Source organism: Rhinatrema bivittatum, chromosome 3, assembly GCF_901001135.1.
Source record: "Rhinatrema bivittatum chromosome 3, aRhiBiv1.1, whole genome shotgun sequence".
NCBI classification, from domain to species: Eukaryota; Metazoa; Chordata; class Amphibia; order Gymnophiona; family Rhinatrematidae; genus Rhinatrema; species Rhinatrema bivittatum.
The window spans coordinates 585968805-585993069 of record NC_042617.1 but is presented as its reverse complement, the minus strand read 5'-3'; positions in this window follow the sequence as shown (position 1 = coordinate 585993069).

Genomic DNA, 24265 nt, shown 5'->3' with positions numbered 1-24265 from the left:
TTTTTCTGTTGCTTTTTTTTTTTTCCCCCACATCTTGTTATCCGTTCCCTTTTTAACAACAACAAAAACATCCCTTTGGCTTGATGTTGATGAATGCAAGAAGGAGATGTGATGCAGGTAGGATAAAATTACAAGACAAAAAAATAAGACGCCCCACCCAAAAAAAAATGTATGAGTAGATAAAACTATTCCCAGGGTTCTTTGGGCAGATGTCTGTCTACCAATGGACTGTGACTCAGAATCACTCCTTAGGACGACGAAAGCAAGAACAAAGAAGAAGAGCTCGGCCCCTGGCTGAATGCTGACCTTATGTGCGGCATTAATAGCGGAGGCTTGCTGCTGCGCTTATCATGGTAAATTTGTAGGGCGATTATGTTTGTTTGGGGGTTTGTTTTTTTTTGACTGGCAAGAAAACCAAATGTTTAGACTACTCCTGCTTGTTTAGGTAGAAATAAAAGTGACCAAACAAAAGTTGTGGGTGATATCCTTTTATTGGACTAACCGTATGCATCCGTGACTCCATTTCAAGAGCTTTCAGGCCTTCATCGGGCCAGTGCCAAATGAGCAAAGGCTGATGTTGCACAAACGCACAAGGAGATTCCAGGGCTGGATAGCAGAAGCAGTGCTTGCTTTCAAAGCTGTAAAGAGCCATAAAGCAAAAGGTTGAAGGGGAGTAATTCTGGGCCACAAATCTATAGCAGAGTTTGCAGCTGTAGGAAGATTATGGGGCCAATTCATTTGCAGGTCGCTATTCAATGTGCACCACAAATAGTGACATACTCACTAAAGCATGCACACTTAGCACGCACACTAAAGCACTCTCTAACACTTAGCATGCCCGCTAAAGCACCCTCTAACACTTAGCATGCACACTAGAGCACTCTCTAACACTTAGCATGCACGCTAAAGCACCCTCTAACACTTGGCATGCCTGTTAAAGCACCCTCTAACACTTGGCATGCCTGTTAAAGCACCCTCTAACACTTAGCATGCCTGCTAAAGCACCCTCTAACACTTGGCATGCCTGCTAAAGCACCCTCTAACACTTAGCATGCACGCTAAAGCACCCTCTAACACTTAGCATGCACGCTAAAGCACTCTCTAACACTTAGCATGCACACTAAAGCACCCTCTAACACAGCATGCACGCTAAAGCACCCTCTAACACTTAGCATGCCCACTGAAGCACCCTCTAACACTTAGCATGCACGCTAAAGCACCCTCTAACACTTAGCATGCCCACTAAAGCACCCTCTAACACAGCATGCACGCTAAAGCACCCTCTAACACTTAGCATGCACACTAAAGCACCCTCTAACACTTAGCATGCACGCTAAAGCACTCTCTAACACTTAGCATGCCCACTAAAGCACCCTCTAACACTTAGCATGCACACTAAAGCACCCTCTAACACTTAGCATGCACGCTAAAGCACCCTCTAACACTTAGCATGCCCACTAAAGCATCCTCTAACACAGCATGCACGCTAAAGCACCCTCTAACACTTAGCATGCACGCTAAAGCACCCTCTAACACTTAGCATGCACACTAAAGCACCCTCTAACACTTAGCATGCACACTAAAGCACTCTCTAACACTTAGCATGCACGCTAAAGCACCCTCTAACACTTAGCATGCACGCTAAAGCACCCTCTAACACTTAGCATGCCCACTAAAGCACCCTCTAACACTTAGCATGCACGCTAAAGCACCCTCTAACACTTAGCATGTGAACACTAACCCATAGCATCTAGGTGCATGCTAATGAGCAAAAAGGTATGCAAATAAATGCATAATGAACATGTTAAGGTTATCATACTAGTCACTAAACTATGTGCTAATTAGTGCCCACTCGCTAACATCAAAACTTTATCACCCATTGGAAGCTGCATGTAAAGAACTGAGTACAGATGCTATAAAAAGCCACCAGCGAGCCAGCGACAGCTTGTAAGAGAAGACGGAGGCATTCAGAGAGAGTCCAGCAGAGAGAGAAGAGAGGAGAAAGAAGAGAGGAACAAGAGAGATGCAAAAGAAAGCAAGAAGGCAGCTGTGTCTCTTGATTTTTAAAGTCCAGGAACATCCTGCTGGGCCTTTTCTGAGGATGAAGTAATCCTCAGGTACAGCTTGAGCTCAGCCTCACAGAGCCCACGACGGCCTTATATTACCATCATCATCACCATACCAGATGCACACAGCACTGTACAAAGACAATAAGAGACAATTCCTGCTCCTTGGAGCTTACAATCTTGTTTAGACAGAGAAACGAGACAAATAACTGTGTACAATTCTGGTCGCCGTATCTCAAAAAAGATATAGTTGCAATGGAGAAGGTACAGAGAAGGGCAACCAAAATGATAAAGGGGATGGAACAGCTCCCCTATGAGGAAAGGCTGAAGAGGTTAGGACTTTTCAGCTTGGAGAAGAGATGGCTGAGGGGGGATATGATAGAGGTGTTTAAAATCATGAGAGGTCTAGAACGGGTAGATGTGAATCGGTTATTTACTCTTTCTGATAGTAGAAAGACCAGGGGGCATTCCATGAAGTTAGCATGGGGCACATTTAAAACTAATTGGAGAAAATTATTTTTCACTCAACGCACAATTAAACTCTGGAATTTGTTGCCAGAGGATGTGGTTAGTGCAGTTAGTGTAGCTGGGTTCAAAAAAGGTTTGGATAAGTTCTTGGAAGAGAAGTCCATTAACTGCTATTAATCAAGTTTACTTAGGGAATAGCCACTGCTATTAATTGCATCAGTAGCATGGGATCTTCTTAGTGTTTGGGTAATTGCCAGGTTCTTGTGGCCTGGTTTTGGCCTCTGTTGGAAACAGGATGCTGGGCTTGATGGACCCTTGGTCTGACCCAGCATGGCATGTTCTTATGTTCTTATGTGATTGATTCAGAACCACGGTAGATAAATACGGCAATAAAGCCATGGCTAAGAAGCATTAAAGTGGATTGAATACATGACCATCAAATATGATGTTCTAGAAGGATTTAGAGCATGATCTTGATCCTCTGTTGCCAGGATTCATGCCATACCTGGACTTGTCTAGCTTCTGAGCTTGGTTCGTTTTCTTGCCTCTGGATCTTTTCACGGCAGTACCATGGCTACAGTTGGTTGAATGGGACAAAGCTTATCGCCCAGATGTTTCCACAGGATACCATAAGCCAGACAAAAATGAGTTAGAAAGTTTATTGCTTTTCCTAATCAGTGACCCATGAAGACAGTACCTCAGAAAGGATTTCTATACCATAGACAGCGTACCTAACACAATTGGTGCTATCAATTGCATTAAATGTCATGCTGATGCAGTTACGGAAAATGTTGTAATGGGAAAGGTTGGGCACTTATCCTATTGCATGTTTAATGAAGCGAGCATGTACCCTTGTGGTTGAAGTCCAATTGCAGAATAGGATAGTGGATAAAATGTACCTAAGGATCGCACAGTCCACACTGCCTCTAGCGCTTTACATACAACTTAGCCGAAATGCTAATACTCTGAGATAATGTATATGAAGTAATTTATTGCTGATTTGTATAGGTAAATTTATATTTTATTATTATATGTTCAATTCCCTATACCGCATGATATATGCAAATAGTGCTTTCTAGCTACACAGATTCCTCCCTTTTCTTACTGCTCCCAAAGTGAAGTATCTTATAACGTACCCAGGAGTCCATGTTGCCTCTGCATGTTTCTTTGAAGGTCTAAGGCCCACCTCTACATGATTGGGTGTGTCTCCTTCTGGCCACATTTGTGGCTGGGCTGATTACGTCTGCTTTGGGCTGGAGCTAGCTGTCTGGTTGTATGCCCAAGATCTGGTCATGTGCATCGGGCTGGTTGGGCGCCTTGGTCATTCGCCCTGAATGTTTGCGTTGGTACTGATGCCTTGCTAAAATTCTGGTCTCTACCTGAGGTCTTTATGGTGCTTTTCTCATGCAATTAAGCACTTAGAGATGTGCAGGAGAAAAATATTTCTTTTCATTTTCGGGAGATTTTTTTCCTACAAATTTCGGTTCGTGGATGCTTGATTCATTTAGTTTGGCAGAAAAAAACAAATCAAGCAATTAAAAAAAAAAGAAAAACGGCCGAAAATAAATTAAAAAATGGAAGCTCCTGCCTGTCCTCCTGAAAAAATGCCAGGGCCAGGATTCCCCCCGGCCACCACTTAGCTGGTCTGGAGAAGATCCGACTTCTTTGGTGCTGCCTCCCATCATTCTCCTTCAAAGTACCTCTAGGGCGCACTCGCGCACGCCGCCCTCATCTTTAACTCTACATTGGCGCGAACCTCGGGGCCATCCCCCTGTTCTGACGTCACGACTCCAGGGTATATCTGCCTACAGTATTTGCTAGCTCGTTGAGTTAGCAACAGGATTCTTACGGATGGGACTCGCTCTCCGTTCCTAAGCTACTCTGCCACTCCAACGCTATCTGGAACTCTTACTACCCTTCGGGGTCTCTAACGGGGTACCCGCTCCTCGGGGTCCTCTTTGCTTCTTTCAGGTGCTATCAGGAAACCGGTACTCGCTCCTCGAGGGCCCATGTTCCCTGTGTCGCTGCCTGCAACCTCTACCCTTTTACTTGGAAGAACTAACTTACAGTTACCATCAGTGAGTACAGAAACCCCCTCTCTCCACAGTACTGCTTCACTGGAACTAGGTACTCGCTCCTCGAGGGCCTGCTCTCTGCTCCGGTGCCAGACCTCTCGTCTAGTGGAATCTCTGTTACCACTAAGTGAGTACAATGCTACCGAGTCTCTCTGCTCTAAGGGATCAGTTACTGCTCCTCGAGGGCCTGCTCTCCCTGGCTCGGAGCTTCTCCTATTTCTACATTGGGACTCTGTATGTTAATCTTATTATGTGCTCATAACTCTCAGTCTCTTTCCACTACAGCACTGCCTTGCAGAGGATCCGCTGTTCCAGTGTTCTGTGAGAGACGCGCCCAGCCGGGCTCTAAAATCACTACTCACTACCGCTGGTGGTCACTCAAACTGATTAATAAAAGATTAAAATCTGTGTTTGTCTGTCTGGAGTCTAGCCTGACACCGTGGTCCCTCAAAGGACTGCCCCCCTTCCCCCGCGGGCATGGTCAGCTGCCACAGTGTCCATGGATCCACCCAAACACCATTAACCATAACACACACACACTCACACAGAAGCACCATTCCTTTCTCACATACACACACACAGAAGCACCTTCCCTGTCTCACATACACACCACACATACACACACACACACACACACACACACAGAAGCTCCATTCCTTTCTCACATACACACACACAGAAGCACCCTCCCTATCTCACATACATGAAGCACCATTCCTTTCTCACATACTCACCACATACACACACACACACACATACATAGAAGCACCATTCCTTTCTAACACACACACAACACATAGAAGCACCATTCCTTTCTCACACACACACACACACATAGAAGCACCCTCCCTATCTCACATACATGAAGCACCTTCCCTGTCTCACATACACACCACACATACACACACACATACATACACACACAGAAGCACCATTCCTTTCTCACATACACACACATACACACACACACACACACACACACAAGCACCCTCCCTATCTCACATACATGAAGCACCATTCCTTTCTCACATACACACAGAAGCTCCATTCCTTTCTCACATACACACACACACACACAGAAACACCATTCCTTTCTCACATACACACAGAAGCTCCATTCCTTTCTCACATACACACACACACACACACAGAAGCACCATTCCTTTCTCACATACGCAGAAACACCCTTCTGATCTCAAACACATATACACCCAAAGATGAGATTTGTGCAATGTTCTCTCAACCTAGCTTGATGGACTCTCTACCTGGGTAACATCAATCTAGGTGGAGGGAACATTGTACAAATCTCAACTTTGGGTGAGTTTCCTCACTCTGAAAGTCATCAAATCTTCACAAGAGAGCACTGTTCTGTTCATACGTCTCACTTTGAATGTCAACATGGCCCCTAACCCCTACACTAATACCTAAACCTCACCTCAAATCTCAGCTAGGTGGGCCTCCCATAGAGAGATAAATATACATCTAGCATGAGGGCATTACGGCTAGGTGCGCTCTCTCTCTCTCTCTCTCCTCAAAAAAGCAAGTGTGTAAAAAATCACAACTGTGATAACGCCCTATCGCATGGCTTTATGCAAATGAAAAAGGTGTAGTTAAAGCCATGTGATATGGCTTTGCAAAACTGTGAGCCCAGCCCATTTGCATCACACCATGCATTTAAGGCATTTTTTGCATGCGAAAACGCCATATAGCACTTTGATAAATGACCCCCTTAGTTAGCGAGATAACTCTAGGACAGCCACGCCACTGAATATCTCAGCTAAGTTAGCCAGGTAACTTGCTCAGCCAGATAGTTGCTGAATATTGGCCTCAATATTTTTTTAAACAGTTTAATGTATCTCTCTCTCTAAATATATATAAATATAAATAATGATCACTACTGTACTGCCAAAAAGATCATAAGAAACATTGTATCCAAACTTTTATCTATTCAAATCACAAAAAACGTTTTCAATATTTTATATTTTATGTTTTATAATTAGTAATTAATAACTTGGACCTTCGTATCACCCCGTGGATACCAAGCTTCGCTTTCGCTTGTATTTTCACCGCTCAGGATCACCTTTATGAAGGTCCAAGTTATTAATTACTAATTACAAAACATAAAATATTGAAAAAGTTTTTTGTGTATCGAATAGATAAAAGTTTGGATACAACGTTTCTTATAATATAACTATTTTTGTTGATCAAGGGACGAGTTTGTATATATTATTGCTGTCAAAAAGATTGCACAGAATCTTTTTGATGTTAAAAGAATTTTATTACAGTTTATTAAGAACTCTAGAGGTTTGGTCAGACTAGTGAGAAGAAGGGCAGAGAACACAGTTTTAAAGGACTCTCATACCTTTTCTTAAAGTATAATTATCCAGCTAAGTTAACCAGATAATTAGCTTTGCCTGGGAACACCCCTGTCCCCACCTCTCATTTATCGGGCTAATTGTTTAGCTGGATAAAGAGCCAGATAATTGGCACTGAATATGGTCCTCATTGTTTCTAAAAGAAGCACAGATTTCAAGTAGCATTACTCTCTATACTGTAGCAACCTTTCCACAAAAAAGTTACAAATAACTCAAGTTGCTGGTGCAATTAATTAACATCAGAGAGTTTCTTTAATCAAAGAACAATTTTACATGCTGCTATACATCACTGATCAGGCAGCAAAGTTTCTAGACACAGTTGCTATCATGCAAATACAATCTTGCTGTTCCACGCTCCTACATATTGTCCTTGGCCAACATTTAGTAAGGAAGCTTCCATGAGATCAACATCAGGGAAGTCTTGATTTTTACTCTATCTGACCTCAAGCCAAAAACATTTTGTCAGCTCTCACATGTTGAAGGTCACGAAGAACGGAGTCATTTCACCATGCAGTGTGATTGCTCATAAGACTTGGATTCTTTTTGGATGCCATAAAAATGTACTGCCCAATCAGTAACATTCTCCGAGTTGCATGAAAATGTACCTTCCTGTCTAATCTAGGTGCGGGGATTGCCATGCAGCTCATAGAAGCATAGAGATCCATACTCCTTGCGTCCACCCGATCTCGGCAACAGCCGACGCTCTCCCTCCGCAGTCGGGGCTCTCGTGGCCCAATCGGGGCAGGAGCCCGCTCGCATTACCTCGAGCCGTGCTGTGGAGGCAGACCACAGCAACGAGAAAAGACGCAGGAACTAAAGAAAATAAGGACACACACAAAAACGAAACTAAAAAGCTGCCGACCCAGCGCGGTGAGTGAACCACGCCCCTGAGAGGCTCTAGGCCTATCAGAGGGCTCAACAAAGGCCTTTAAATTACCGCGCCTCCCACAGGCGTCGCGCGCCCAAAGGAGCGCGCCCGAAGGAGCGCGACCTAAGGGGCTTGCCCCTTAGCGCGCCCCTTGGAGCGTCCCAGAGCAAGAGCCATTACTCACCCTTATCCATCCATCCAACGATCACCCATCCAGTCTCCAGAGGCATTCATCCAGTCTCCTGCAGCACTCATCCAGTCTCCAGCAGCACTCATCCAATCTCCAGCAGCACTCATCCAGTCTCCAGCAGCACTCATCCAGTCCCCAGAGGCACTCATCCAGTCTCCAGCAGCACTCATCCAGTCCCCAGAGGCACTCATCCAGTCTCCAGCAGCACTCATCCAGTCCCCAGAGGCACTCATCCAGTCTCCTGCAGCACTCATCCAGTCTCCTGCAGCACTCATCCAATCTCCTGCAGCACTCATCCAATCTCCTGCAGCACTCATCCAGTCTCCAGAGGCACTCAACCAGTCTCCTGCAGCACTCATCCAATCTCCTGCAGCACTCATCCAGTCTCCTGCAGCACTCATCCAGTCTCCAGAGGCACGCATCCAGTCTCCAGAGGCATGCATCCAATCTCTAGCAGCACTCATCCAGGCTACAGAAGCACACATCCAGTCTCTAGCAGCACATCCAAGCTCCAGTAGCACTCATCCAGCACCGATCCAACCTGAACAATAATGTACTACCGACCATGCACCTACAAATCACTCATCCCAATCATGATTTCACACCCAGCCAACAAAAACCTCGTTGAGGAAACGAGCTCTGTCCACTGCAGGTCCCCATCTTTGGAACCTGCTCCCACCGGACCTCCGCCAAGAACCATGCCTTCCGACATTCAAAAAGAAGCTAAAGACTTGGCTATTCACTCAAGCTTTCCCTGAGAGCTAAAATCTGGTGAAGCGACAGACGATATACCTACCTCTGTACATATGTTCCTGATTTATGGTTCCTGATTTATGGTTCACAGTTACATTTAATTGAGTTTATGAAAGTTCTCTTTTAATAGTTTTCCTGTATACTTGTGTTAATGTATTCTGCCTTGAGGCGACTGTTTTAATGTATTTCCGCCCTGGAGGCGACTGTTCAGTTCCTTGTAAACCGGTGCGATATGTATTCTTTACAGGAACATCGGTATATAAAAATTAAAAATAAATAAATAAATAAATAAATGATTTCCCCCACTACACAGTTACTAGGCCTCACCCTATTCACCATAATTCTATTCAACGCCCAATCTCTCACCAACAAAACTCTTATACTCAACGACATACTGCAGGACACAACCCCAGACATTTGCGCCATAACAGAAACATGGCTCAAATCCACGGACATCACACTCATTAACCAATTACCAACGCAGACTTACGATTTCTTCTCCATTCCAAGACAAAAAAAAAGAGGAGGGGGTATCTTCCTAGCTGCAAAAAAATCCTTAAGGTTCTCACACCACCCCATCAGTACAGTAACTAAACTAGAACTAGGATTGTTCAAATCAGAACAACTCCAAATCCTGCTAGTCTACGCCCCTCCAGGCTTACTAGAGTCAGACTCCTCTCCTATCATCGAAACCATAACTCTGCATCTCAATCTTGACTCCCTTGCTATAATCCTGGGTGACTTCAATTTACATGTTGACAAAATTCCCCTCTCTACAAACTGTGAAGCCCTCCTCACCGCACTGTCAGCGATGGGATTCAGACAACAAATCAATAAACCCACCCACAAAGCAGGCCACACGCTCGATCTACTCTTTACAAACACTGGTATTTCTCTTACAAAACAACCAAATTGCAAAAATGTCCCATGGTCAGATCACTCTCTAATCTCCACCAGCTTTTCCTTACCTCGATCAGACTCCAAACCCAACTCAAGACCCTCTTTCCTATACAGAAAACCTTGCAACTCGGAACATCTAAGTAAAGCTCTAACCTCGGATCTACCACTCATTGAAGTATCTACCCCTAACGCTGCCCTCCAATCCTGGTCCAAAATAACAAAATCTATAGCAAACACTCTCTGCCCACTGACAACCAAAACAAGGTCTGCTAATACATCCAAACGACATCCCTGGTATAATGATGAACTACGAAAACTCAAACAATTACTTCGGCAAAAAGAAAGAAAATGGCGCAAAGCCCCTTCACCAGCCTCACTCTCTGATTACAAACGATCACTCCATCTTTACAAAAGTACCACGTTGAAAATCAAAAGAGACTACTATGCCCGAAAGGTTCACCATCTCAGCTTTGACTCAAAAGCTCTATTCGCCTTCATTTCCAGCCTCACTAAACCTATCACTCCAGATATACCACCCGAACAAGCCCAGACTAAAGCAGACGAATTGGCTCTTCATTTTAACAAAAAAATATCGGATCTCCTTAATCAGCTGATTCCAAACACTACGTCTCCAGATAACACATATCTCCCCCAAAATAAAGACATCCAGCTTAATGCCTTTGAACCCATCACAATCACAGAGATACAAAAGGTATTAAAAAGAATGAAACCGTCATCACACCCATTTGATCAAATCCCTACCAAAATGCTTCTTCTTATCCCGGGCACAATAGCAAAACCCCTAGCAGATATTATAAACTGCTCCTTATCACATGGCATCTACCCAGATGACCTAAAAACTTCCTCAATCAAGCCACTGCTAAAAAAACCAAATCTAAATGCATGTGATCCCAACAACTTCCGCCCTATTTCCAACCTACCATTTATAGCTAAAATCATGGAAAAACTGGTAAACACCCAACTATCCAACTACCTAGAGGACCACAGTATTCTGTCCCCAAACCAATATGGTTTTCGCAAAGCCGCAAGCACCGAAACGCTACTAATTTCACTCATGGACTACCTACTCTCTGGTATTGATAAAGGCCAAGCATATTTACTAATCCTCCTTGACTTCTCGGCGGCCTTTGACACCGTCAACCACGCCCTTCTTCTAAAACAGCTGGCAAACATTGGTTTAACAGGTGCCACACTAAACTGGTTCAAAACATTTCTAGAAAACAGAGGATACAGAGTCAAAATTCATAATAAAGAATCCCAATACCACCCTTCTAATAGAGGAGTGCCGCAAGGATCATCACTTTCACCCACCCTTTTCAATGTCTACCTGCTACCACTCTGCCAACTACTTACAAAATTAAGCCTGAAACATTTCCTTTTTGCAGACGACGTACAGATCGTAATCCCTATAAAAGAATCAATCTCAAAAACAATGGAATACTGGGACAGTTGCCTATTAGAAATTAAACTTCTCCTCAACAGTCTAAACCTTGTACTCAATGCTTCGAAAACAGAATTCCTGCTCATATCACCGGAAAACAATAACACACTTCCTAAACCACCCACACTCCTTCAAACAACCCACGTAAGAGACTTAGGAGCCATCCTAGACAATCGTCTCAACCTCAAACCATTCATTAACCAAACCACCAAAGATTGCTTCTACAAATTACATATCCTGAAAAGAATAAAACCGCTGTTTCACACTCAGGACTTCAGAACAATCTTGCAAGCAATAATCTTTTCCAAACTAGATTATTGCAACTCATTACTATTAGGCCTCCCAGCTTCTTATACCAAACCTTTACAAATGGTTCAGAACTCTGCAGCCAGAGTCCTTACAAATTCCAGGAAAATTGACCACATTTCACCTATTCTCAAAAACCTCCATTGGCTTCCGATCCACTATAGAATCATGTACAAAACCATTAACATTATATACAAAACTATCAACCAACACACGCAACTCGACCTACAAATACCACTTAAAAAATTCACCTCCGCCAGGCCTATCAGGGAACACTACAAAGAGTCACTCCAAATTCCAAAGGCCAAAACCTACCAACATAAATCCTTGAGTCTCAGAGCCTTCTCATCAGCAGGTCCAGCTCTCTGGAACTCGATCCCACCTGATTTGAGACAAGAGCCATGCTCTTTAACATTTAGGAAAAGACTAAAAACTTGGCTTTTCAAAAAAGCATTTCCAAGCCTTGAATAAAACCTCCTCCCACTAGCACTAACTCGTATGCAATAACGGAATGTAAACACGAATCAACCAACCTCAAACCCTCTCTCACTAATTCCTGCTGAATATATATCATACTATTACCATTCACAACTGTGTCATATTTATTCATTTGATTACCTATGTACCGTTTCATAGTCTTATTTTTTCACTTGCTATTCTAATGTATCAATAGGCTGAAATGTAAATATTGTACTGTTCAATTTCTCCCCTTCCATCCCAAGTTTATTTTCCTTGTTTTATTGTAACTTTCCCTCTCCCTTTTTCTGATTCACTGTATTTAAAGTTCAAGGTTCTTATTGAAAATATTGTTTTTGCGTTACGTTATGCTTTACACTCCTTGTTATTTGTAAACCGGGTTGATGTGATGCCTATCATGAAACTCGGTATAACAAAAACAATAAATAAATAAATATTCAAAGGGGTTTCTCCCCTTCTCACTTCTACCTTTTTCCCCTACCGTTTCCGGCACTTCTTTTTCCTCTTATCTTTATTTACCTTCCTAACAAGAAGGTTTGCTGCCTGACAATATCCCCTTTCAGCTTTCTCACTGCTCTTCTGCTTCCCCCAGCTTACCTCCAGTTAATGCCTCCTTGAGGTACTTCCCCGAAAGTCCAGAATCATCTGGCCTTTGAATGAACCACTATTGCACCCTCCAACAATCGTTGGATCCCAGTCGGCCCTCACCATGCCTTCAGAAACACTCTCCCCATTTTGCCCTCTCCCGTGTCAGTTCTCTTACCTGCTGCTGGAACAGTTCTCCTTGCACGCATTTCAGGATCTCCCTGCTTCTAAAGGACATTGCAGCCAGGACATCCCAATTGACTTCCTGCCGATTGAAAAATTACCTAGCACCTCTCCTTTCATAGCAGCTTTGTGAATGACGACAAGTAAAACTCTCTCCATTTCTTCTGCCTGTGGAAGAGCTCTGTATAGCACTGCGATATTAATGCATGTTCCAGTCCCTCTTTCTTGATTAACCCACAGTGCCTCCTCCCCTTGGAATCCCTGTAGTTATGTTGCTTCAATATTATTTTATTATTTATTGCACCACTCTTCCTCCCATTCTTCCTACCCTGTCCTTCCTGAATATATTATAGCCTGGTAAAGCTATTTCCCATTCATAGTGCTCTGTGACTGCCACTGTATCCAAGTCAAGACAACCTCTTCCTTGTCTGCCTCTAGATCTGGGATTTTATTTCCCACACTATGAGCATTAGTGTATATAGCTTTCCAGATGTTGCCCTTTTTTCCCCATTTCTCTGTAAGTGTTTCAAGATTTACGCTGCTGATTACTTTTTCTTACCTTAGGGCTTTCCCACCCATTCCTGGAACATACTGCACCCCTTCATTGACAGGCGGGCCCCATCACCACTCAATGGTCTCTGAAAATCATCCCAAGCTGATGCACTCTCATCAACACCATCTACACAGTCATTCATTCATTCATCTCCAGAATGTGAGCTTCTCTACCTGAGTCTTTAGCCTTGACTGGGAGGACTTAGGAAAATGCCATTTGTGTTACCATCTTTTCCAGAGCCATGAAGTAATTTTTTGATTAGCTTTGTGTAGTTCATAGCAATATCATTCAGGTCAACATGTAAAATAAGTAGCATCAGATAGTAGAGATGTGATTCGGCCAAACCTTTCGTTTCGGTTTTCGTTATCAGCCTGCCGCGGAAATTTTCATTTTCCCGCAGTTTGGACCGATTTTATTTCAGGTGCCCCCCCCCCCGCCTCAACCCTTACAATTTAATTAGTTACAATGGAGGGTTGTAAAAAAAACCTCAAATCCACCCCAACCCTTCAAATTTAATAAATTGCAACCCCACACCCCCCCCCCCCCCCCCAAAAAAAAACTTGCTGAAATTCCATGGTGGTCCAGCTGGGGTCCTGGGAGTGATCTCCTGCTCTCGGGCCATCGGCTGCCACTAATCAAAATGGCGCCGATGGCCCTTTGCCCTTACCGTGTGACAGAGGCTATCAGTGCCATTGGCCGGCATCTGTCACATGGAAGGAGCAATGAACGGCCGGCTCCATCTTAAAAAAATGGCATGGGCCATTAAACAAAATTTCCCACGGTGGGCTGATAATGAAGGTTGAACCAAAAGGTACACCAAATCGCATCTCTAGTAGTCTGTTGCATTATGATGTTTAGCACTCTATCTGTAGTATCTCAGATCTTGGCACCCAGCAGACAGTACACTTTCTGGGACAATCTGTCTGGTTGGCAGATGGATACCTCTGTGGCTCTCAGAAATGAATCACCAACCACAACTTCCTTGCTCCTCCTAGATGCAGTGGTTGTTAAGCTTACAGTTTTGGGGTTTACAAGTTTTGGTTCCTCCTTTTGCTAAGAACGTTTCTCCTCTTCTGGTCCTCTTCTTTCTAGGATGGTTTTTCCTCTTTCACTTTCAGGGCTGCATACTTGTTCTTCAGCTCAAAGGAAAATGGAGTTGAGCTGAAGGGTCTAGTGGTTGTAGTGATCTGTTATCTTACCTAATTTTGCCTTCTCCTTTGCTTGTTTTCCATCTTTAAAAATGCTCTCAATAAGCTTTCCATCAATGTAATCCCTTTTCTCTGGAATGCTTCTTAGCCTTGCCACCTCCTCTCTCAATTTCACTACCTGTTATCTGAGGGAGTTGACCTGAAGACAACTTTCACATTGAACTGGTTCCTCACTGTGGATTAGGATATCCATCTAGGTAACAGGAATTCCGTGCAGGGGAAGGGAGTAGGGTCATAGCACTTGCGAGTATCTGCTGGTTTGGAGGCCCTGAACTCATTCATGTTGCTGCCACCACCACCACCACCACCACAGCAGAAAAATCTTCAGGATTACAGTCTTGGAAGGATAGGATGGAGGGAGGGGAGAGAGAGAAATGGAGAAGGGGCTGCATTAGGGCAGGGGGTAGAAGGGGAAAGCCAGAGAAGGGGGTAACTTTCAAACCTGCATGTGGGCGCACATGTGCATGCATTCGGCGGCTTGCGCCCAGGTACCCAACCATTTTATAACATACATGTGCATGCGTGTAATAAAATGGCCTGGCCGCTTACACATGTGCACCAAATTTTAAGATGGCACATGCATGTGCACGCAAATTCCGCTTCTGCCATGTAAACTGGGGGATTTTAAAAGGGGTGTGCACTGATGCCTTTCCCAGTTTTACCAGTTTGTCCCCAGTTCACCCAGTTAAGAGATGGGCCCTCTGCCCTCCCCTGGTTTGATAGCCTTTATTCCCCCAGGTTAGCCCCGACCCTTAAAGCCCCGCAGGTCTGCTTAAAGTTACGCATCAGGGAAGCCTCAGCACCCACTGGATTGTGTCAGTATTTACGCGCACATCCTAGGTTCTCGCCCCAAAACTCCCCTGCCCGCCCAGTCCAAGCTCCGCCCCTTTTTGAAAACTTTTGAGATGTGCGCACTACAGGATATACGTGCATGTCTCGGCAGCTTTTAAAATCCAATCAGCGCGTGCGAGCCCGACTTCTTCGCTCATCCCCTAATTAATGTGTGTGTCAAGCTTTTAAAATTCACCTCATGAGGGAGCCGACTCATAAGACGCAATGGAGAAGCTCTCTCTGCGATATCTTATTACCTTTTGAGATTTCTTGGTGAATTTGGCATTTGCAGGATGCCACACACAACGAGAAAAGCGAAACTAAAGAATATTATTCCTGAAAAAGAGAATGGCATGCAGCAGGTGAAAATTGAGAGCTTTTTCGAATCCATCCCAAAGACGCCGGAAGCTCGGTTCTCTTTCAATGGCCGAGATGATATCGCTTAGCCCGGGGGCCCCAGGGATGCCACTTCCTGAGTGAGAGGAGGGAGACTGTGTCCCCAGGTCTGGATGGAGAAGGCGGGAAAGGGTGATCGAGGAAGGTGAGAACGCCGGCAGGAGATATAACTTCTACACCCAGGCCCCCTAAAGAGGCCTGGCCCCCTATCGGCACAAAACAACAATGAAGTTATTGCACCATATAAATCGTTGCATTTAATTCCAGGGGATGTGTTTGCATTACAGAAGCCTCCAATTGTGACTCTAGAAACGGTTTGGAATGCTTTAGTTTCCATAGAATCAGCGATATTGTCTTTAACCCAAGCATTTCTGGAGACAAGTAAAAAGGAATTAAATACAGAAAAGACTGTGACCCAACATCAGGCAAAGATTGAAAAAGTAGAGGACAAAATAACTTTGATGGAGAAAATTCAGACAAATTTAATTAGATCTGAAAATATAATGGAGAAGAAATTAGAGAGCATTGAAAACTCCCTTCGATTTCTGACTCTTAGGGTAGTTAATTTTCCAATTCTGAAGAGAATACCACCGGTGGATATATTTAAATCCTATATGATGGAGTGCCTTAAAATTCCTAAGGAAGTCACTCCGGTGATTACCAAAGCATTCTTTATATCACGAAAACCATTGAATTCTGATGGAACAGAAATACAGGATCAACAGTCCTTGAATATCACAGAGATACTTGAGATGTCAATACAGACAGAAATTGCAACAAGGGGAACATTGCTAATATCGTTCGCTTTTGAATACAACCGAAACTTTGTATTAACATTAGAAATATGATGATTCAATATTATGGACCAAATGACTGGATTTATCCAGACATAGTCCAACCTATGCAAGAACATGGGAAGAAATTTTTACTAATGAGATCAGAAGTGATGAATCGTGGGGCTAGTATGATATTGAAATACCCAGGTAAATGCCTACTAAAATATCAAGAAGAAAAATATGTGTTTCTAGAGCCAGAACAATGAAGGGGTTTCTTAGATGGGAATTTCGGAGGTGTGTAACTGGGATAAAAGGGTGATTGCATCTTAATGAGTTGATTAATGCTTTATACTATAATGAGATATTTGTGAGCTCCATTTTCCTTTTTTCACCTTGGTTCCCCATTTTCCTTAAAATATTAGAAATTTGATTGGGAAATATTATATTTAATTTTTCTATTACCTCAAGAGAAATGTATTGCATAACCTCTATTCTTTTGTTATATGAATTTGTCAGTATATCTGAAAATGCAAAATTAAAAAAAATAAAAAAATAAAATTCATCTCATAGTGAGGGACTATGTTTTCTTTTCCCACGGAGACGATTGTGTGCACATGGATCAGGCTCCCAGTAGAGGTTGGGGGAGCCAAACCAGTGACAGGATCCGAGCCTGCACGGGATAGACCTAAAGGGAACTTAGTGGTAAGGGAAGAGAAGGAGTGCCCCGGTAATCAGACAAGATCTGGGATCATACAGTAGGCTGGCACAAATGGGCAGATTGGGTAGAACGAGTGGCCCCGATCTTCTGACATTTTTCAATATCTCTAGGTGGAATATTTGTGTGAAAGATTTCACAATGAATCTTCTGGCCAAAATATACAAAAAGCACAAAAAGTAACCAAAAAAAAGGACAAAATCTGTTTTGCTGTTGTTATTATTAATGCATGCGCATTGCGCTTTTGATTTAATTTATGTTCTACTTTTCCAGGAAAAAAAACAAAAAACCATTCTGGTCAAAGAGGATCACAATTCTACAAAATATTCAGGAGAAACCAAATCACAATGGCACAAAAAAAGAGTTAAAGAGGTCCAAAGTATAATAAACCCATAAAACTGACTGTGGGAGGTGGGGGGTTTTCATGGAATCTACCTAAGTGGTTTTGGGCAGAAGATTGTGACAGGTCAGGATTTTGACAGCAGTCTTCTAGCAGTTTGATAGCAAGTGAATGCAGAATCTGCCTCTGGAGCCAATCAAGAGTTTGGAAGTCCACGTTTGGATTCCAGTTCCAGTAGTGAAGTGTAAAAATGGGAATTAACACTAAGTGGTTTTGAATTTTAGCAAATTGATTATCCATTTGAAATAAGATGGACTGTGGCTTGAAAAATCAAACTGCACTGGAAGGCTCCCATTATGGAGACAGCTTGAATTAAATGTGAAGTGGATCTTCGATCCATCATGCATTACAGTTTATAACAACATTATGCTTCAGAGGATGAGCATTTCAATGTAGGCAACTCTTTGGTGCTTTACAGGGAAGCATTGACTGAAGTTTGTTTAAAGTTTTGTGTTTTTTCTTTTCATTAAACTGATCCCAAAAATCCTGCTCTTAATTTGCAAATATTGCCATTTAAGAACAAATAAATTTTGATGTTAAATTAAAACCAGACTTTATTAAAATTGGGACATTCATTAATAATGCAAACCAGACCATAGCAGCTGGAAGGAAAGGACTACCAGACTTTCTCAGGAAAAGATAATCTGACATTGCCCGTGCTTTTAGAAACATTCAAGCAAAATAATTCTGCAATAGTAAAGGATCTTGTAAGCCATTAGTTTGGCCCATGCCTAGGAATATTTGACTCGGTACTTGCTACATTTGGAGACAATTTTCAAAAGGATTCTCCATGAGTAAACAGATGTTTACCTGCAGAGAAAATCTCTTTGAAACAGAATTTTTCAGGCCTGCAGGTATTTTGCTGTATCTAGAGGCCTGCAAGCTCTCCGCGGTATTTCACAATTGGTCTTTCCAATTTAGAAGGTAAAGTTTATCCATTTGTGGATGATACAAACAGACAAACCGGCCAAGCAGCTCCAACCAGCCAAGCAGCTCCGCGCTACAGGCGCTGATTCGCTGGGATCAAGAGCGCATGGAAGCCTCATTGACGCGCGGACCGGTACACAAGGACGCCTCCCAGGTCAGCGCAAGGGCCAGCCCTCCTGGTGAGCTCATCCACCCGCGCCAAGGCCACTTTAAAAAAGCAGCCCGCCTTGCTCGCTGCCCCTTTTACTTCTAATCGGCCAAGCAATTCCGCGCTACCGGTGCTGATTCACCAGGATCAGGAGTACGTGGAAGCCTCATTGATGCCCGGACCGGCACACAAGGACGCCTCCCAGGTCAGCGCAAGGGCCAGCCCTCCTGGTGAACTCATCTACCCGCACCGAGGCCACTTTAAAAAAGCAGCTCCAAGGCGCCGCACTCCAAAGGGGTGCAACCAAAGGGGCATGCCCCTTATTGCGCCCCTTTGTGTCACCCCTTAAAAATTTACCAGCTCCTCACCAACACACCCAGAAACCCACAACTCAGAAATCCTTCCCTCTGTCGATCAACCACTTCAACCACCCACTACCAAATCTTACACCCTCTGAAGCCACTTTCAATCCAACAGAAGCCAGCACCAGCTCCACCTGTGAACTCACCACTAATGATCAAATTACACCCATCCAACATCCCTTTCCTATACCCTATCCACAACATGGAATTTAGACAAACACTCCCAATGACAAACCAAATCTGGTCTCACAAAAGCATAAAAACAACCTGTTCTAACAAACCACAGAAACTTATCACAATCTCCATGCATCCAATCACCTAAATCAGAACCCTCACAGCAATAACACTACTCCTACTCAACGCACAATCCATTACCAAAAAGATCCCGATAATCCATTATCTCCTTCTTGACACTCATCCTAACAGAATCATGGCTTAAAAGCACAGACATCACCCTCACTAACCAACTACCCAAATCAATCTACAATATATACTCCATACCGACCAAAAAGGAAAGGAGGCACAAAATAATCTGAACCTAAAGTCCCACCCCATCAACCTACCACCTCCCATCGAAACCAGTCTATTCAAATAAAAAAATCTCCAAAATCTCATACTTTATGCTCCACCCAGAGCTATCCAACACAATCTGTCCACCCTAATTGAATTCATTGCATCCAACATCAGCATCGATACCCCCGCAATCGTCCTGGGCGATTTCAACCTACACATGGGCAAGACTCCCCCTCACCTACCTTCAAACTATTTCTGGATACCATGACTGCCATGGGCTTCACACAAATAATCAACACCTCCACTCACAAGTCTGAACATACTCTAGACCTAATATTCATCACCAAGCAAATTTCACAAACCCACCCACCCACGACCTCCACCATCCCATGGTCTGACCAAAAACTTATCCAAACTAATCTACAACTGGAACACCCACCCCCAGAGACAAACACAACAAATCCATAGAATTTACCAAACTTTGCACCAGCAGGAGCTAACCGAAATACTGCCAAACAGATTAAAAGACCTTGACAAAAAGACGCAAACACCGCAACGAACTCATGGATTTCCATTAATTCGGAAATAGCAAAGATCAAGTGCCCAACCATTAAAAAAAGAAATCAAGCCTAATAACAAACATAAAGTGCCCTGGTACACCCCAGAGTTAAAAAACATTAAACACACACTTAGACAAGCTGGAAAAAAAATGGAGAAAAGATCCAACACCCCAATTAAAAGATAGATACAGAACCATCCTATACATATACAGAACTGACACAGATAAAGCCAAACACGACTATTACGCGAAAAAGATCCACAACTATCAATATAATCCAAAAACCCTGTTTGCATACGTTAATGACCTGATACAACCATGCATTAATACACCCTCTCAAGAAAACCCCACCAGAACAAATGAAGAACTCGCCCAATACTTCAGCTACAAGATCACCAAAATAATCACCTCCAACCCACCCATTAGCAAGCCCACACCCAGACCAACACACTTAACCACAACAACTTGGTCCCAGTTCGAATCAGTTGCCTCAACCAAAGTTGAATCAATCATCCAAAAGCTGAACCCCACTGCACACCCCCTCGACCCCATTCCAATAAAACTCCTAAAGGAAATCTCCAACACTATAGCCAGACCAAAGCAGACATAATTAACATATCACTTGATCAAGGCACCTTCCCAGACATTCTCAAATGTGCAGTCATCAAGCCAACCCTCAAAAAACCTCATCTCGACAAAGCAGACCCAGCAAACTACAGACCCATCTCCAACCTACCCTTCATAGCCAAGATCCTGGAAAAACTAGTCAACCGTCAACTCACAACACCTGGAAAACCTGAACATACTATCACCCTGTCAACACGGCTTCAGAAAACACTTCAGTACCGAAACATTACTCCTCACCCTCACCGACCACACCCTCAGAGGAATTGACAGCGGACACTCCCAAAAAAACAAACAGGGGTGGGTAAGAGTATGTAAAATTACCGGTGAGGTCATAGGCTATAGGTATTGCCAATTACTAGGCTTGTTCAATATTTGTTTGTTAATGTGGCTCGCGGAAATGGGCGCTACTACCTGGAGATAATATCCTTGTTCAGTGTACATACACACGGTTGTGACTCCATCATTGCTCTGGGCTTCAACGGCAAGAGGTAATGTGGAAGAAAAAAAAAATTTGTATTCACAGGGAAGCGAGGTGTAGCTGGGCAGATACTTTACTTTCAATGCATGTCCAGCGTAGCTCTCTGCTTCAACAGCAGGGGGAATGAGGAAGGGAGGATCTGTATATGAATTGCATAGTCTGGGTGGACAGGGGCAGGGGTGTGGCCTGCTTATTGCGGCAGTTACTACCCCTAATTGAGCCGGATGTTCACTTGATGCAGTTCCAGCGCTGCTCTCTACATTGATAGTGGGGTGGAGGGGAAATAGAACTATAAGAGTACTAGTAGCCAAGCGTAACAAGTATGAGAGGAAAGAAAAAAAAATACATGGCTTGCTGGGCAGACTGGATGGGCCGTTTGGTCTTCTTCTGCTGTCATTTCTATGTTTCTATGATATATCTGCCGCCTTCGACACCGTCAACCATGAAACACTTCTAATCAGACTAAAAGAAATCAGGCTCTGCAACACCACACTAAAATGGTTTGAATCATACTTATCAGACCAATCCTACAAAGTCAGACTAAATGCATCTGAATCCAAACAAATCCCCCTCATGCACAGTGTTCCTCAAGGCTCATCCCTCTCGTCCACTCTCTTCAACATCTACTTCCTTCCCTTATGTGCTCTCCTTTCCAAATTAAACCTACCCTTCTTCATATCGCAGATGACGTTCAAATATTGATCCCCATGAAAGAAAATATTGAAAACACCCTAAACATTTGGGACACCCACCTCCAGAAAATAACACACCTTCTCTCTCAAATGTCTCTCTACCTCAACCACAAGAAAACTGAAATATTACTCATAACCAACAAAGCCATCACTACATTCAGCCACAACTATGCTACACATCTGATGAATGAGAAAATAGTTTCTTCCGTCAAAGACCTCGGCGTTTTCATAGATGGTGAACGTAACATGAAAAAACATATCAACTCAATAATCAAAGACAGATTCTACAAACTTCAGATCCTAAAAAAAGTTAAACCACTTATCTACACCCACGACTATCATACAGTCCTCCAAGCACTACTATTTTCCAAACTCGATTACTGTAATGCCCTCTTCCTGGGTCTCCCCTCCACCTCCCTCAAGCCGCTACAATTACTTCAGAATGCAGCGGCAAGATCACTTACAAACACCAAAAGATCCGATCATATCACACCAATACTCAAAAATCCACACTGGCTACCCATCTACCACAGATTACAATATAAAGTTCTAACCCTAATTCACAAAGCTCTTCACAATGAGAAGTTCAACTGGCTTAACTCTGCCCTATACTTTACACCACTCAAAGAAAACTACACTCCACCAATACTGGACTCATCGCAATACCCTCAACAAAAACAGCACACCTGACCACAACAAGGGAACGATCCCTATCGATAGCAGGACCTTCACTCTGGAACAGCTTACCTCCTCACCTCAGACTGGATCCCATAACCCAATCCTTCAAAAAAAATATCAAAACATGGCTCTTTAAAAAAGCATTTCCAACAGCGACCTAAGGCCCACTCTCACCAACAGTAAATCCTTGTTATTCTATCCTGCATTGCACATTTAATTTCTTATATTCTAAGTCACTCTACAAATGTTACCCTGTTAAATTACTGCTAACCATCTTATTGTACTCTGCACTACTTATTTACACCGTTTGACCCAACTCATAGTCTCTCATAAGTCCTCCTAATTTACATTGTTACAAACTACTCGAAGTTACAACATTAAATGACTTGAAACCTCAACGCAAAATGCTAGAATGTAAAACGTTACTAACAGCAATAAGTCAGAATGTTAAATGTTACTAATGACACCAAATTAAACAGCTAGTTAAATGTCAGTAAATGTTCCTTATGTTAGTAAAAATGTTAGTAATATGTTACTCATGTTAGTGAAAATGTTAGTAATATGTTACCAATTAATCCATTTCAAAATGTTAAAAATTGATATGAAGTTACAATGTAAAGTAAGTATTATTATTCTTACTGGAATTGTTACACTGTAAACCGTTGTGATATGCCAGATCAAACAACGGTATATAAAAACAAATAAATAAATAAGATCTGCAACAGAGTAGACACACTGGAAGGAATAGAGAGAATGAGATGTGATTTAAGGTGGCTTGAAGATCTGGCAGCTGGGATTCAATGCCAAGAAGTGCAGAGTCATGCATGTGGGGTGCAGTAATCTGAAAGAGCTGTATGTGATGGGGGGGGGGGGGGGTTAAGGGCTGTTGTGTATGGACCAAGAGAGGGACCTTGGGGTGATAGTGTCTAGCGATCTGAAGATCGCGAAGCAATATGACAAGGCGATAGCTAAAGTCAGAAGAATGCTGGGCTGCATAGAGAGAGGAATAACCAGTAAGAAAAAAAGAGGTGATGATGCGCTTGTACAGGACCTTGGTGAGTATTATGTTAGTTCTGGAGACCGTATCTCAAAAGGGACAGAGACAGGCTGGAGGAGGTCCAGAGAAGGGAAACAAAAATGGTGTGGGGTCTCCATGAAATGACTTAGGAGGAGAGGTTGAAGGTCCTAAATATGTATTCCCTGGAAGAGATGAGGGTGCAGGGGAGATATGATACAGACCTTCAATTACCAGAAAGGTTTTAATGATGCGCAATCAACGACAAACCTTTTCCATTGGAAAGAAATCAGTAGAACTAGGGGGTCACGTAATGAAACACCAGGGAAGACAACTCAGAACCAACGAAATATTTGTTCACAGAGAGGGTGGTGGATGCCTGGAATGCCCTTCCGGAGGAGGAGGTGAAAACAAAAACGGTGAAAGATTTCAAAGGGGCGTAGGATAAAAACTGTGGATCCCTAAAGGCTGGAGGATGGAACTGAAGAAATAAGTGCATGGGGGGGGGGGGGGGGGGGGGGGGGGGGGGGAACTTGTTGAGTGGCGGTTACTACCCCTTAACCAATAAGCCTTCATACTCTTGATGCTACTCCATCAGTGCTCTCTGCTTCACTGGCAGGTGAAAAGAGGAAAAGGGGAATTAGGTTCAGACAGAAAACAACAAGGACATTGAATTTTG